The 18,375-nt window shown below is 34.0% G+C and overlaps 1 pseudogene; it reads left to right on the top strand.

Annotated features, from left to right (window-relative positions):
• Window positions 1-874: 874 nt before the first annotated feature.
• On the top strand, window positions 875-17,763 carry LOC132314706 (putative receptor-like protein kinase At3g47110; annotated as a pseudogene).
• Window positions 17,764-18,375: the final 612 nt, after the last annotated feature.

The following is an 18,375-nucleotide window of genomic DNA, read 5'->3' on the forward strand; positions in this document are numbered from 1 at the left end:
CCATGATCTCTTTTCGTGATCTCCTCTTCTTTGGTTATGGCTCACGGGATTTTTAGGAGTGTGCTTTAGGCTTTTTCTACTGAGCTGTTGAGCTCACCTTATTATAATTAACATTTTTTCAGGAATTCGGAGACAAGCTGGTAAATGATGTGCATCCATGGACATTGATGTAGCTAAGAATTCATTTCATTTTATTTAAATTAAAGCTATGTAAATTTTGGCCATGGAGGCCTCATTCTTGTATTTAATTCTTTGAAAATTGTATAAAATGAGATAATGTAATTATTTCATGATAAATGGGTAATGGAGCTATTAATTGCAGATGCCTTTCAATTATAATTGTTATGTTTATTAATGTGAATTTGAGTTTTGGCTGCACCTCAAGTTGTTTAACAGATTCGGCTCACTAAGAGTCTAGAGTTCTGGACTATCAGGCTGCATATAGCAGCTATCCAGGGCTTGTTGGTCGGCTGACAAGGAAAACCAGCTGATCGACAGAACCATCCGAGGACATTCCAGAGAGTTCCATGGTGAGAGGCCTTGTTTCAGCCGGCTAAACCTCACCATCAGCCGATCGAAACTCTAGGTTCAGCAGGCCGAACCTTGTCTTAACAGATTCAGCTCACTAAGAGTCTAGAGTTCTGGACTATTAGGCTACATATAGCAGCTATCCAGGGCTTGTCGGCCGGCTGACAAGGAAAACCAGCTGACCGACAGAACCATCCGAGGACATTCCAGAGACTTCCATGGTGAGAAGCCTTGTTTCGACCGGCTGAACCTCACCATCAGCCAACCGAACCTTGTCTTCAGAAAGGCCGAACCTTGTCTTCAAAAAGGCCAAACCTTTCCTTCGGTTCCTTCGGAACGAACGACCATGCAGGTCAGACCGACCTACCAGGTAAGTCAGCCGCACGATTTTGCCTGTCAGATCGACCGACCGTGGTCTATCAACTGGCCGACCCTTCCTCACTAACTTGCACATTTGACTCTCTCTTTGTAAGGTTGTGTCTTAGAGCATTTTGGACGACAGTTATGGACACAGGAAATGGATGGTATGACTTAGTTGACCTCGGGTTCGGGTAAGGACCCGATTAATAGTTCGGACCCACGGGTTCAGGTCGTTACATTTATTGTTTTAATAGAAATTTAAAAAATATATATATTAAAAATGATTTTCATAAAATTTACAAATCTTTGAAATTGAACTTTAATTTAATTAATTATTATTAAAATTTATAAGATAACATTCATTACTTAACCAAAAGTCTTAAATCATAAAAGAACATATAAAAAATAAAAAGGAAAGTATTACATATTAATTTTAGAATAGAATGCAAAACTTTTCTATTTTCTAATTTTCTTTGAGAGTAATAAAAGAACAACAACAATCAACTTAGGCAAGAAATCCAAATAAACACTGGATCTACATGAAGAGCCAATTTACTCACTTCATGGGCAACACCATTGCTACGGCGAGAGCCGAGAGACCCACCTAATAAATGCTGAAGTTGGCTTATCCACAACAAGAAGCCAACCAAACCCAATAAATGCTGGTTGAAATGATAATATACGACCACAACAATCAACTTAGGCAAGAAATCCAAATCAAACACTGGCTCTACACTGAAAAGCCAATTTACTCTCTTCATGGGCAACAGCATTGCTACGGCGAGAGCCGTGAGACCCACCCAATAAATGCTGAAGTTGGCTTATCCACAACAAGAAGCCAACCAAACCCAATAAATGCTGGTTGAAATGATAATATACAACCAAACCCAATATTATGCATATATTCTTCATATTTTGGATCCATATGGTTAACGCTAATCCAGACTAGGTAGTTCTTTGTTCAACCTATTATAATGACTCGTAATCACCGTCAGCATTTCATTAGAAGATCTAAAGGGCACCAAGTTCCTACTTATGATCATGTTTCGACCTGCAACATGGGGTCAGCTTCCTTTACCACATCAAGGCAGTTCATGATTGACATTGATTGTGTTTATATGTCCAATTGAAGAGTCCGAGGCAACAAGTTACGAGTTTGATATGTAACTTGGACAAATTTAATATTGCATATTAACTAACCCATCACACACCTATCAAGCCCAATCTGTGGTGGATCCCGGGGGACACAATCAACTTGATCCTTTGCCCCATACTTTTTTTTCGAAATTTTAAGCGACTGATATAAATTAGTAAATATGTATATAGTGGGCCTTTGGCAATACGGTCAAAAAAATGAACCAAGAAGCCCGAAAGAGAACAGGCAAGAAACAAGGGTCAAGCCCATAAATAGGACAGCCCAATACAAGAGACGTTATAACAACAAAACAAAAACCGCAATTAACCCCTAGCCTGTAAAATGGCGTCGACGGTGGTTGAGCTCAGTCCGGTGGACGTGGTGGAGGACGGCAGCAAGAAGGAGGGAGATTCCATTCACTAAGAATGCGTCTTGAGCTTGCTCAATTCTGAAGAAAACCAAGCCCGAGTAAAGAGGTTATTGTAGAGCAAATTATTGCAAGGACCACCCTATGCGATGATTCTTTCTGGCGAAAGATCATTTGCCCCATACTTTGATTATAATATTTCACCAAACTCTCCAACTATCCAATTCAAAGCCCAACTTGTCCCAGCTCTAGCTTGGTGGGTCAATCTCTTTTATTGTTTCTAAAAGATTATATTGTCATCTTAATCAACCTTAGGTTATAGAATTGAAAATAAACATCACAACAGCTTTGCATTTCCTTATACATATTTTCTTCTCACAACAAACTTTTATTAATTTTCACATTCGATTTAGTTCTCACATCAGCGCTATATCACGGAAAGGATGGAGAATTCTTGTTTGTCTTTTGGGTGGTTTGTGTTAAATTTCAAATATGGGATTCTTCTTTTGTGCATGATCTCAGTGTTGGGATTTATATGCCCTGACATAGCAAATTTCTGTTTGGATTAAAGTGACATATGTTCCTGACGTTTATGAAATATTTATGTTTTATATAATTGGTGAATTCAATGTATTGTATTTTGATTCATTATAGAATTGATAGTGTCCATTTGATTACAAGAAATATTTATATATATGTATGTGATGGCAATCAATGCATGATATATACATAGTAATTATAAATTGTTCATAATCGGTAATTATGGATGGACTCATAATTAATTAAGACTTGAACTGGATCCGCGTTAGGTTGAGATATATTGCGAGAGCCGTCGTATGCAATTACTCTCTATCACCGTCATGGCATTTGACTCTTAAGCATGAGAAAAGTATAGACTCTTTTATTAATTAATAATTACTTTGATTTGTTCGGCGGATTCTTCGGGATCCTTAGACCGACACTTTGGGTAGTTATGTAATTAATAGTTAGAGGGTTATATTTTCAATATTTGCATCATTGCTACTTGTATTTATTTTGTATTGATTATGGTTGATTACAAAGTAAATTCGAAGGCCTTCGTGTGTTTTTAGACAAAATGATTTATTATATATTTATTTATTTAAATTATTATTTTTGTCAAACAAATGTTTTATTGTGATCGAGCCAGAAATAATCAGAGGTACCAAAATAGATATATTAATTAAGTAGTCGGATTGATGGCTTTATTTATCCGATAACTAATTATGCATAGAGGGGTCAAAGTGCAATATTGACTTAGAGGTTATTTATTATTTCATTGGAGTTCAATTAATTTCTTTTAGTGGAGTAGAAATTAATTTATGAATTAATTGAATTGGGTCCATGGACCGGGCCAATTATTAATTCATTGTAGCCAATAAAATAATAGGCCCAATGGATTCTCACTCATAGCCCAACTTGATATTGGAATTATATTAGATTTGAGACATATGAATTAGAGATGAAGAAGGATTTGTTGTTTCCTTTTCTTTATTTTTATGTTGCCTATAAATATACATGGTTTATGTATATTTTAGGGGGTGATTTTTAAGGAGAAGTAAAAAGGAATTTATTTTCTCTCTCTAGAAAATTAGGGTTTATGTTATCATCTAATGGAGGCTCCCACAAGCCTAGTTTTCCAAGGTCATTCATGGAGGCTTATGAGTGATTCCTAAAGGCAAAACAATTATCAAGAAGATGGAGATTCAAGGAGAATGCATCTTGCTAAGGGACCTACAATAAGTGAGAACATTCACTTTAAAGGAGAGATCTAAGGTTTACTCAAACCTTGATGTAAGTATTCAATCTTTTAATTGAATGATACATCATGTTTTATTTTTGCATAAAACTTGTCTCTATGTAATGAATCAAGATCTATGAATTTAAATCCCTCGAAAAGTTTTTAAAACTAGCAGGTTTCCCGACACTCAGGTCTGGAATCTAAAGTGGCATCCACTTCTGGAAATCAGACGGATCAATCGGCCTTACTTGATTTCAAGAATCGGATAAGTCACGACCCACTTCAAATAATGAGCACATGGAACGATTCTCTCCATTTCTGCGATTGGGTAGGTGTTACTTGCAGCTCCTCGCCGGAAGAGTCAAGATTCTGAACTTAGAATTACTAAATTTAATTGGCTCCATACCGCCTTCTATAGGCAACCTCACATACCTTACCGGCATCAACTTACAAAACAACAGCTTCCATGGTGAACTTCCTCAAGATTTAGGCCGCTTACTACGCCTGCAGCATCGCGGGGAGATCCCAACAAATCTTACTCATTGTACTGACTTAAGAGTCCTTCATGTGGTTTCAAATGAGATTGTTGGGTCAATCCCAGACCAGCTTAGGTCACTGTCAAAATCGTTATATCTAGGTCTCGGTGCAAATAACCTGACAGGAACTATCCCAGCTTGGATAGGAAACTTTTCATCACTATTAGCTCTCTTACTAGCCAGGAACAATCTGTATGGTCGCATACCCCCTGAGCTTGGTCGACTGCCGCGCTTGGTATTTTTTCAACTTTATGGAAGTCAACTTTCCGGTACTATTCCTTTGTCAATTTACAATATTTCCTCTATTTACTACTTCTCTGTTACTCAGAACCAGTTACATGGCCAACTCCCATCAGATGTTGGCCATACCCTTCCTAATCTTGTAGTATTTGCTGGGGGTGTAAACAATTTCACAGGAGTTATTCCTGTTTCATTGCCAAATGCTTCTGGGCTTCAAATGATTGACTTTGCTCAAAATAGTCTCACTGGGACTGTGCCAACAAATTTGGGAAGCTTGCAAAGTTTATATAGAATTTATTTTGAGGATAATAAACTTGGAAATAGAGAAGTTGGTGACTTGATTTTTTTTACTTTCTTGGCTAACTGCACTAGTCTGGAAGCACTTGGTTTGGCTAGAAATCTTTTTGGAGGAGAACTGCCCAACTCCATAGCCAACCTTTCAACCAGCCTCAAAATACTTACTCTCGGTGAAAACTTGATTTATGGAAGTGTTCCTTTGGGAATTGGGAACCTCATCAATTTGACCCTTCTTGGGCTAGAAGGGAACAACTTCACTGGTCGAATCCCTAGTGCTATGGGGAAGCTTCAAAAATTAGAGGGACTGTATTTGAATGTTAACAAATTTTCAGGGCCTATTCCATCTTCCCTTGGCAATTTGACATCATTAACCGGGCTCTTTATGGAGGAGAATAGACTAGAAGGCAGTATACCCCCAAGCCTTGGAAATTGTAAAAATTTGCTGGTACTAAACCATACTAGTAATAATCTTAGTGGCAGCATACCCAAAGAGGTCATTGGTCTATCTTCTCTTTCGATTTCTTTGGCAATGGGTCATAATTCTTTGATTGGTTTATTACCACTTGAAGTGGGTAACTTGATAAATCTCATGGAGCTTGATGTGTCATTGTCTGGTAAAATTCCTAGCACCCTCAGCAGTTGCCTTAGTTTGGAGCACCTCCTTATTCAGGGGAATTCATTTCAAGGAACAGTACCTGAATCTTTGAGAAGTTTAAGAGGCTTAGAAGAGATTGATTTTTCGCCTAATAACTTGTCCGGTCAGATTCCAGAATTCCTTGCAGAACTTTCGTCTCTACAGAAACTCAATCTTTCCTTCAATAATTTAGAGGGGGAAGTGTCAGTGGAAGGAATTTTTACAAACGTGTCTGCAATTTCAATCCTTGGAAATGATCAGCTATGTGGTGGTGTCCCAGACTTGCATTTGCCTGCATGCTCTAAAGATAAATCTCATTCAAGAACATTTCTAGCTCCTAAAGCAGTCATCCCTGTGACAATTGCAATTATATTTGTAATAGTATTGTTGTCTTCTTTTGCTGCTTGTCATGTGATAAGAATCTCAAGAAAGAGACCTTCAAGTGAATCCTCTACTAGAGATTGGAAAATTGGTGTTTCTTACCAAGAACTTGTTAGATCAACTAATGGGTTCTCCATGGACAATTTGATCGGTTCAGGTAGCTTTGGTTCTGTTTATAAAGGAACTCTCAGTGATGATGGCACAATTCTGGCACTGAAAGTGTTAAACCTTCAACAGGAAGGAGCTTCCGAGTGTTAGGATATGTGTGCCCTAGCATGGCAAATTCTAATTTTGGATTGTAAAAGTCATGGTTTCTTGTCTGGATATTATTATTAAAGCATTATACATTGGTGAATGGAATGTATTATTTTTCGATTCTTTATGGAATTGATGGTGTCCGCTTGATTACAAAATATATTTATATATGTATGTAATGGCAATTAATACTATGATATAAATTAGTAATCATAAATGGTTTAAAGTCGGTAATTATGAATGGACATTTAATTAGTTAAGACTTAAACCGAGTCCACGATAGATTGAAATATATTGCGAGAGCTGTCGTATGCAATTGCTCTCTATCACAGTCATGGCTTTTGACTCTCAAGCATGAGAGAAGTATTGTAATACCCCCACATTTCCACGTGTAGGTTGGCCAGGCCCACACCCGAAAACATGGGAATATCAAAACAATATAGTACTTAAACGAACACAAAATATAAAAAATGATTAAATCGCTGAATGGAATTCTATTAATAAAATTAAATCTCTTTTACAAAAATATTTCCATGAGTTTCAAATTCTGAAAATATTATACAACTCGGGAATCCCATAAGTTAAGGACCCCTAAACCAAAATCTTATAAACCACCAGTTTATACAAAACATTTAACAATAATTAACTATACTAATTAAAGGTAAACAAGATGAGTAGATGAATGACAGTCTCCCAGTTGCGGATCCTCAACCTCGAGACTGGAACTTCTAATAACCTGAAAAATAAATCGTGGGTTAGACCCACGAGCAAGTTCCCTCTACCAAGCCTCTGAAAACCAATAAATAAAGCATCTCTAACCAAAATCATCCTAATTAAAATTTTAACCTTTAATATAAGATGATACAAATTTATATAAATAATTATATATAAATACAATAATCATATCCATTAATAGGTTCACTAAATTTGTTGAAACCAATCACCAACGATTAATTATCAATCATACCTAGACCAAATCCATCATTTATATTTATTTTCCAAAACCAATAATGATTATAAGTATTTACATCACACCGTTAGGCTTTGACAAATCATCCATGTCACCACTAGTATTATTTTGTTAATATGTATAAAGTAATACACTATCCTGAAAGTATTAGACTATTCTAATTTAAGAATATCTAATTAATCCTAATCCAACCTATACATGCAATACTTATAGATGATATACTTTAATCATCTAACACATAACAATAATACACTTTGGCAAATCAACCATGCCCTTATAAATATATTTATTTATATACTGGCAACTCAACCATGCCTCCTTTAAGTATATTCATGTATAACTTTGGCAAATCAACCATGCCCCTCTAAGTATATTTATTTATACCTTTGACAATTAAACCATGTCTAATTCATACATAAACATCTCATGCACATTATAAGCATATTACCATTTAATAATCAGTCTATCCAAATATATAAGAATAACTAATATTAATTATCTTAAATAATATTTACCTATACACATATATTATATAATATATATGTATAATACCTTCCATTTATATATATATATATATATATATATATATATATATATAAATACTCTCTTCCATACTAATCATAATTAAATCAAAACTCCATGTGTACACATATATACATATATATAAATATATATACACATATATATACCACCCTCCATAACAATATAATATATTATTATATTTACTCCAAACAATTACTACTAATCCTCGTAGTAACACTCTATGGTTCTTAGAATACCAAGAACACCTCCTCAAGTGGTTATTTTCAACCCTCACAGGCTTAAAATCAATTCTAAAAATTCACTGGACCCCATAGGACCTTTCCGGGACTCCGAACACCTCCTCACGCGCCCCCACGCGCCTAAAACTCTGGAACGCGCCTCCACAAGAAGCCACGTGGCTTCACGCGCCCCCACGCGCTCTCACGCGCCGCCCATGCACCTGATTCTTCCTCTGGCTGACGTGGCGCTCTCTCATTTGCTGGATGTAAACTGGTCCTTATGCGCGTGTCACATAGGATCAGTTCACCGCATCTCTATACACCTCCATGCACTAGCACCACATCACATCAACTCTTCTTTCAATCAGCCACATCTAAGGTTCAAATTTATGGTACATTGAACCTCCATGCACCCGCATTACACTGAATCAATCTAGTTAACTTTAAATAATCCAATGGCCAAGATCAGCTTGTGTACCAAATTCCTATGCACCGTATCACACCAGAACCTTCGCTGGTCATCAGGACCATCCTATGGTCTTGATTTGAGGCGCACCGTAGTGTAATGTACCTGACCGCACCGAATCAGAATCGTTTTTATGCACAGAGACCTCTAATTCGTGTACCCAGTATGCATATATATTATTTTTTTTATACACATAAATAATTCTAAAAATATCATAAAAATATAAAACAAATCCAGAAAAATATAGAAAAATTCCGAAAATTCTAGAAAAATTCCAGAAAAATAATTAACCCTTTTGGGTCACAAATTTACCTATACATTGATTTTAAAAACATATATACCACACCTATATACATAATTAAAATCCAATGAATACAAAAATTAAATATAATAATTTATATATATATATTTTTTCGATCTAACATGATTTAATTAATGATTTTAAACTAAATTTTGGCACCCAAGGTGATAAATTTATGGGTCCTAAGAGGAGAGTTAGAGACAACTTGCCTGAAGATTTCGAAACGAAATCGAAGCTTTAACCTTTGATTGTCTCTTCCAATTTCGGTATCCGCTTTCTCAGATCCAACCTATTCCTTGTCCGTTCTCTCTTCTTCTTCCCTCTTTGTCTCTTTTATTTTTCTAACGTGAAAACTTCTTAACCATAAACCTTATGTGTATATTTATACACATTAAACCCTAAATCCTATTCCTAGTAGGATTACAAAATAAAATAATAAACTAATATTATTTAAATAATATAATATATATATATAAACATATATTATATTACTTATGCATATATATATCTCCCATAATTAACCATCGGTTAATTAAATCCTAAATCCTATATATATATATCCATAAACCTATATCCTTCTGTAACCCTTATCAATTAATTATATTTATATATAATTAAATCAATAAAAATGATTATTTAAATAATCAAATACCCATTGGCCTTTATTAATTAACCCATCAAGGCTTCATCCAAGCCCAAGACCATATCCTTTGGTCCAACATTCCTTAAGCCCAAACCAATTAATCTAAATAAATAAAATAATTAAATAAATACTTAAACTAAAATACTAATTACATAAAACACATAAACAAATAAGAATTTACAACTAAGTCACATCATCTCAATACGCCACAATTCAATCAATAATTAAATACACACACATCAATCATCATATCAATTCAATAAATGTATAATCACAAAATAAAATCTAACTAAAATGAGACAATTAATCTAAACATTCAATTAAATAAAATAAATCATTTAAAAATAAAATAAAATTCATTAATCCCAATTAATAAATCCTTTAAATTATCGGGGTATTACATTCTTCCCCCCTAATAAAAGGAATTCCGTCCTCGGAATTCACGAACTCATGACATGAAACTCTAGTTATTTAATCCAAATTTTCATTCTTCCTTTATTCGTGTGAAATTTATCCATCCATACCCACTCATACTTAGCAGACATATCCTGTAATTTATCAAGACTATGCTAAACTAATCCATACTTGTTGCATGTATATGCAACGTGACCTCACCAACTGACATGCACAGGAATTATCCCTATTACTGTATTTTCTTGCAGTAAAATACATAAAAACTCCTTTACACAGATGGTGCAAATTACATAGTTATATCTTTGCTAACTATAGGCTATTGCCTAACAATTTAAAACATAACTCGTTACATAGTGATGTGATAATCTCCTTTCCTTTCTAATCAACATTGCTTCCCCTATGGGATACAATTTGAGTAAAGACCCAAGTGTCCATATTATCTAGGACTCCTTTTTTTTTTTTTGGTTGCATGTACTTGCTACAACGAATAGACCACCTTGTCATCTAACTAGTGACGACCCCAATGGAAATAAACTTCCCTCACAACATGGATATTCCCACAATATTATTTGCAGAAATATCTCCCCTCCGCCACATTAATATGGAAAGTGACTGCACAACACTAATGATCTCTATTGATCACACCTAATAACGAACATACCGGATACTTTAGAAGTAATGATGGCTATTGCCACTATCATTCTTGTCTTCGATCTGAACATTCTATATTATGATACGCCTTACCTTGTATTCTACATACCTTAATATTTGTATATCTCTAATTAGTTGATTCCATATATATTTATATAATTGATAAATATAAGTACACACTAGAGACTCTCACTGGACCAAAACAGTCTCATCCGGATAGTGGGTATCTCATTCAAAACGCACCCAAAGGTGGTCACGAGTCCTCCTCCTACCAGGGCCCACACATCCATAAATCCAGCTACCTGTCTCAATCGGCAATATATGCCTCCATCCTATCCACTGATCCTGAGTCTCAAACTCATATCGTGGCACATATCTATACATATATAAAATCTATTATATCCAAGTATAAAAGTAAACTATCCAACCATATTATTTCAATGGCATGCCATCCAACTATTCCGTTGACCTGACACGAATAAGTATGACTTAACTCTATGGTTAATCCGTTCCCTTATAAATATATAGGTAAGACTTAACTTCTTTGGTTAATCCGTCCTTAGTGCCATCCAACTATTCCGTTGACCTGACACGAATAAGTAGGACTTAACTCTATGGTTAATCCGTTCCCTTATAAATATATAGGTAGGACTTAACTTCTTTGGTTAATCCGTCCCTAGAATGCCACCGTCCCATACCGGTGCATTAAACCATACAATCCATAAATAAATAGGTAGGACTTAACTTTTCCGTTAATCCATCCCTAAAATACCTTCATATTATTTTAATGGTGCATAATACATAAAACCCATAATTCATGCAATATATATATTTATACTTCAAATAATCCAGAAGTAATTATAATAACAATCCGATAAATATATAATTATATTATCTGATAATACATGATTAAAATCACATAAATATACAATGAAATTGCTAGAATAATATTAAGCAACTAAATCATTCATTCACAACATGTAAGTTAATTAAAATTCCATATTGTTCAAGTCCTTAGCATATTAATGTATATTATGCATTCTGAGATTTTAACCAGTCTATTTCAACCATTTAAATTACCTAATTTGATTTAAATAACATTGGAACACTCCAATCCTCAAAACAGAACTTAAAAACCAATTGTGCAATGACATACATCCTCCCTGAACAATCCTGATTGTAAAAGTAATAACTTCCCACAATATTCAATTATCTACTCCATCTCACATTTATGTTTACTATGTGAACGTAAACTATCGACATTCGTAGTCTATGTCATTGCTCAGTTTTTACGATAAACGATTGTCTCCCTACGTACTAATTTAGCATACAATCCGGGCACCTACGCTCTTGCCTCCTCAAATACCTTCCAAATCGATGTCCTACCATTTATTGACAAGACTAAACGATTTATCTTTAGGATTCACTAACGGACCGAATATAGAATACAATGAATCCTAAACTTAAGCTCTACGTAAAAGAGTACACAACGCGGAAGTCACACAACGAAAGACACCCTAGGGACACTTGAACCTGGAGTGCTCTGATACCAACTGTAATACCCCCACATTTCCACGTGTAGGCTGGCCAGGCCCACACCCGAAAACATGGGAATATCAAAACAATATAGTACTTAAACGAACACAGAATATAAAAAATGATTAAATCGCTGAATGGAATTCTATTAATAAAATTAAATCTCTTTTACAAAAATATTTCCATGAGTTTCAAATTCTGAAAATATTATACAACTCGGGAATCCCATAAGTTAAGGACCCCTAAACCAAAATCTTATAAACCACCAGTTTATACAAAACATTTAACAATAATTAACTATACTAATTAAAGGTAAACAAGATGAGTAGATGAATGACAGTCTCCCAGCTGCGGATCCTCAACCTCGAGACTGGAACTTCTAATAACCTGAAAAATAAATCGTGGGTTAGACCCACGAGCAAGTTCCCTCTACCAAGCCTCTGAAAACCAATAAATAAAGCATCTCTAACCAAAATCATCATAATTAAAATTTTAACCTTTAATATAAGATGATACAAATTTATATAAATAATTATATATAAATACAATAATCCTATCCATTAATAGGTTCACTAAATTTGTTGAAACCAATCACCAACGATTAATTATCAATCATACCTAGACCAAATCCATCATTTATATTTATTTTCCAAAACCAATAATGATTATAAGTATTTACATCACACCGTTAGGCTTTGACAAATCATCCATGTCACCACTAGTATTATTTTGTTAATATGTATAAAGTAATACACTATCCTGAAAGTATTAGACTATTCTAATTTAAGAATATCTAATTAATCCTAATCCAACCTATACATGCAATACTTATAGATGATATACTTTAATCATCTAACACATAACAATAATACACTTTGGCAAATCAACCATGCCCTTATAAATATATTTATTTATATACTGGCAACTCAACCATGCCTCCTTTAAGTATATTCATGTATAACTTTGGCAAATCAACCATGCCCCTCTAAGTATATTTATTTATACCTTTGACAATTAAACCATGTCTAATTCATACATAAACATCTCATGCACATTATAAGCATATTACCATTTAATAATCAGTCTATCCAAATATATAAGAATAACTAATATTAATTATCTTAAATAATATTTACCTATACACATATATTATATAATATATATGTATAATACCTTCCATTTATATATATATATATAAATACTCTCTTCCATACTAATCATAATTAAATCAAAACTCCATGTGTACACATATATACATATATATAAATATATATACACATATATACACCACCCTCCATAACAATATAATATATTATTATATTTACTCCAAACAATTACTACTAATCCTCGTAGTAACACTCTATGGTTCTTAGAATACCAAGAACACCTCCTCAAGTGGTTATTTTCAACCCTCACAGGCTTAAAATCAATTCTAAAAATTCACTGGACCCCACAGGACCTTTCCGGGACTCCGAACACCTTCTCACGCGCCCCCACGCGCCTAAAACTCTGGAACGCGCCTCCACAAGAAGCCACGTGGCTTCACGCGCCCCCACGCGCTCTCACGCGCCGCCCATGCACCTGATTCTTCCTCTGGCTGACGTGGCGCTCTCTCATTTGCTGGATGTAAACTGGTCCTTATGCGCGTGTCACATAGGATCAGTTCACCGCATCTCTATACACCTCCATGCACTAGCACCACATCACATCAACTCTCCTTTCAATCAGCCACATCTAAGGTTCAAATTTATGGTACATTGAACCTCCATGCACCCGCATTACACTGAATCAATCTAGTTAACTTTAAATAATCTAATGGCCAAGATCAGCTTGTGTACCAAATTCCTATGCACCGTATCACACCAGAACCTTCGCTGGTCATCAGGACCATCCCATGGTCTTGATTTGAGGCGCACCGTAGTGTAATGTACCTGACCACACCGAATCAGAATCGTTTTTATGCACAGAGACCTCTAATTCGTGTACCCAGTATGCATATATATTATTTTTTTTATACACATAAATAATTCTAAAAATATCATAAAAATATAAAACAAATCCAGAAAAATATAGAAAAATTCCGAAAATTCTAGAAAAATTTCAGAAAAATAATTAACCCTTTTGGGTCACAAATTTACCTATACATTGATTTTAAAAACATATATACCACACCTATATACATAATTAAAATCCAATGAATACACAAATTAAATATAATAATTTTTATATATATTTTTTTTCGATCTAACATGATTTAATTAATGATTTTAAACTAAATTTTGGCACCCAAGGTGATAAATTTATGGGTCCTAAGAGGAGAGTTAGAGACAACTTGCCTGAAGATTTCGAAACGAAATCGAAGCTTTAACCTTTGATTGTCTCTTCCAATTTCGGTATCCGCTTTCTCAGATCCAGCCTACTCCTTGTGCGTTCTCTCTTCTTCTTCCCTCTTTATCTCTTTTATTTTTCTAACGTGAAAACTTCTTAACCCTAAACCTTATGTGTATATTTATACACATTAAACCCTAAATCCTATTCCTAGTAGGCTTACAAAATAAAATAATAAACTAATATTATTTAAATAATATAATATATATATATAAACATATATTATATTACTTATGCATATATATATCTCCCATAATTAACCATCGGTTAATTAAATCCTAAATCCTATATATATATATCCATAAACCTATATCCTTCTATAACCCTTATCAATTAATTATATTTATATATAATTAAATCAATAAAAATGATTATTTAAATAATCAAATACCCATTGGCCTTTATTAATTAACCCATCAAGGCTTCATCCAAGCCCAAGACCATATCATTTGGTCCAACATTCCTTAAGCCCAAACCAATTAATCTAAATAAATAAAATAATTAAATAAATACTTAAACTAAAATACTAATTACATAAAACACATAAACAAATAAGAATTTACAACTAAGTCACATCATCTCAATACGCCACAATTCAATCAATAATTAAATACACACACATCAATCATCATATCAATTCAATAAATGTATAATCACAAAATAAAATCTAACTAAAATGAGACAATTAATCTAAACATTCAATTAAATAAAATAAATCATTTAAAAATAAAATAAAATTCATTAATCCCAATTAATAAATCCTTTAAATTATCGGGGTATTACAAGTATAGACTATTTTATTAATTAATAATTACTTTGATTTGTTCGGCGGATACCTCGGGATCCTTAGATCGACACTTTGGGTAGTTATGTAATTAATAATTAGAGGTCTATATTATCAATATTTGCATCAGTGCTATTTGTATTTATTTTGTTTTGATTATAATTGATCACAAATTAAATTCGAAGGCCTTCGTATGTTTTAGACAAATGTTTTATATATATATTTATTTAATAAATTATTATTATTTTTTGTCAAATAAATATTTTATTGTGATCGAGCCGGAAATAATCAAATGTAACAAAATAATTATATTAATTATGTTGTTGGATTGATGGCTTTAATTATCCGATAAATAATTAAGCATAGAGGGGTCAAAGTGCAACATTGACTTAGAGGTTATTTACTATTTAATTGGAGTGCAATTAATTTCTTTTAGTGGAGTAGAAATTAATTTATGAATTAATTGAATTGGGTCCATGGTTTAATGGACCGGACCAATTATTAATTTATAGGAGCCAAGAAAATAGTAAGTCCAAAAGGATTCTCACCAATAGCCCAAGTTGATATTGGAGTCATGTTAGGATTGAGAAAGTTGAATTAGAGATGGAGAATGATTTATTTTTTCCTTATTCTTATTTTTATTTTGCCTATATATACATGAGTTCATGTATATTTTAGGGGGGACTTGGAGAACAAGAAAAAGGAATACACTTTCTCTCTCTAGATTTTAGGGTTTTGTTTTCTCTTCTAAAGGAGGCTACCACCAGCCTAGATTCCAAGGTCATTCATCAAGGCATATTGGTGATTCCTAAAGGGAAGATAATAATCTAACGGAAGGAGAAAGGATCTTGCTAAAGGGATCTACAATAAGTGAGAACATTCACTTTAGAGGAAAGTTCAAAAGGTTTACTCAGACCTTTGATGTAAGTATTCAATCTGTTTATTGAATTATGCATCATCTTTTATTTATCTTTGCATAAAACTTGTCTCTGTGTGATGAATTAAGATCCGTGATTGCAAATCCCGCACGTTTCCCAACACCGAGAGCTTCATGGATGAATGCAGGGCTTTGAGAAGTATACGGCATAGGAATCTCCTCAAGGTCATAACTACATGTTCTAGTGTTGATCAGCAAGGTAATGACTTCAAAGGTCTTGTATTTGAGTTCATGTCCAATGGAAGCCTTGACCACTGGTTGCATCCAATTGATGACTGGCAACATAGAACCACGAGTATGAACATTATCCTGAGACTGAACATAGGCATTGATGTTGCTTCTGCATTGGATTATCTCCATCATCATTGTGAAACACCAATTGTTCACTGTGATCTAAAGCCAAGCAATGTTCTCCTGGATGATAACATGACAGCCCATGTCGGTGACTTTAGATTAGCAAGGTTCCTCTTTCAATCATCAAATAATCCCACCAAAAATCAAACCATGTCAGCTGGGTTAAAGGGTTCTATCGGTTATTTTCCTCCAGGTATGCTCTCTATCCAAATTGATTATTTCCATATTTGATCATCACAACTATTTTCAAGTTTAAACAAAGACGCTTTTACAAATTAGCCCTGTTGAGTTCAAATGTTACTGGAGGCTTAAACAAATAACCATATCATATAAGTAAGTGAATCTTTTGATCAATAATGCCTGTCTTTCCAATTATATTTTGGTAATGTATATGGTTAAATATCTTTCTGACAGTTGATTATTGAATCTTAGAGTATGGTATGGGTGATCCAGTGTCACCCTTGGAGATGTGTACAGTTATGGAATACTCTTGCTGGAGATGTTTACAGGCAAAAGACCAACGGATGACATGTTCAAAGATGGCCTAAACCTTCACAAGTTTGTTGCAATGGCTTTACCTGAATGTGTACTGGACACAGTAAACCCTTCACTATTCTTCGAGGAAGAAAACAACTTAGCCGATAATAAAGAAGATGAAATAGAAGAAGAAGAAGTAGCAATGAACAACAACGAACCCCAGGACAGCGCTAGGAGGGTAATGGAGGAATGCTTGGTTTCAGTGATGAGAACTGGAGTTTCATGTTCTAATTCATTACCAAGGGATAGGATGACAATGAATGTGGTTGTCAACAGAATGAATGCAATCAGAAACCCATTTCTTAGTTTTAAGAAACAGAATAGAAGACGACTTAGATAGGCAGGGATTTTCTTCATTTTTGATTCTTTCATCATTACACCTGCACAACTTGAGGTATTATGTAATGAATGATAAGAATGTTGGTTTGTTGAATCTGTTGAGAAAGTTTTTTATCAAGCATTCTGAGTGGCAAATAAGAAATAAATGTTATCCTCTAGCGTCAACTTCTTTCGCTAGACTGTATTTTTAGAAGGATGTAGAAAGAAATTTAATAAAATTGAATATGTACATTATTCCTTACGATACCTTGAATGGCCTTTTCTTTGGCCTCCAATTCCTTGCGATTTTCGCTACAACTTTTTCACCCACCCTTGCCAAATTAGTAAAATTTTAAGACTTACTTGACTTGTAATCTGATGACAACAATTCTCACTAACTATGAAAATAACTTAGAAAACAAAAAAATTACTATTTAATATTTAACCATTTCAAACTGTCTATAGTTTTTTTTTTAGGGTTAATTGCACTTACACTCACTAAGGTTTTGGTTAATTCTACTCCGATGCAATTCAAAGTTATTTTAATAATGACACCCATTGGATTATTTTTGTCAATTCACTTTGTGTAACGACCCTAGCTGATGCCAAAATTTTAAAAAATTCGGCATAACTTCCCCTAAAAATGGGCCTTCAACAACCTGTCCCAATACATAAAACACATAAAATCATCCAGCATCCCATTCATCCGTTCATTATACCTCAACATAGTTCCTCTCATGGTGGAACATCCACACACCAATTAATCTAAATTATCATAATTACAGTCCCAAAATACATGATTAATATTTAAAATCCCTGTCTT

This window comes from Cornus florida, unplaced genomic scaffold, assembly GCF_030987335.1.
Source record: "Cornus florida cultivar Cherokee Brave unplaced genomic scaffold, ASM3098733v1 CherokeeBrave_3.0.0_Hap2_Chr06, whole genome shotgun sequence".
In the NCBI taxonomy this organism is placed as follows: Eukaryota; Viridiplantae; Streptophyta; class Magnoliopsida; order Cornales; family Cornaceae; genus Cornus; species Cornus florida.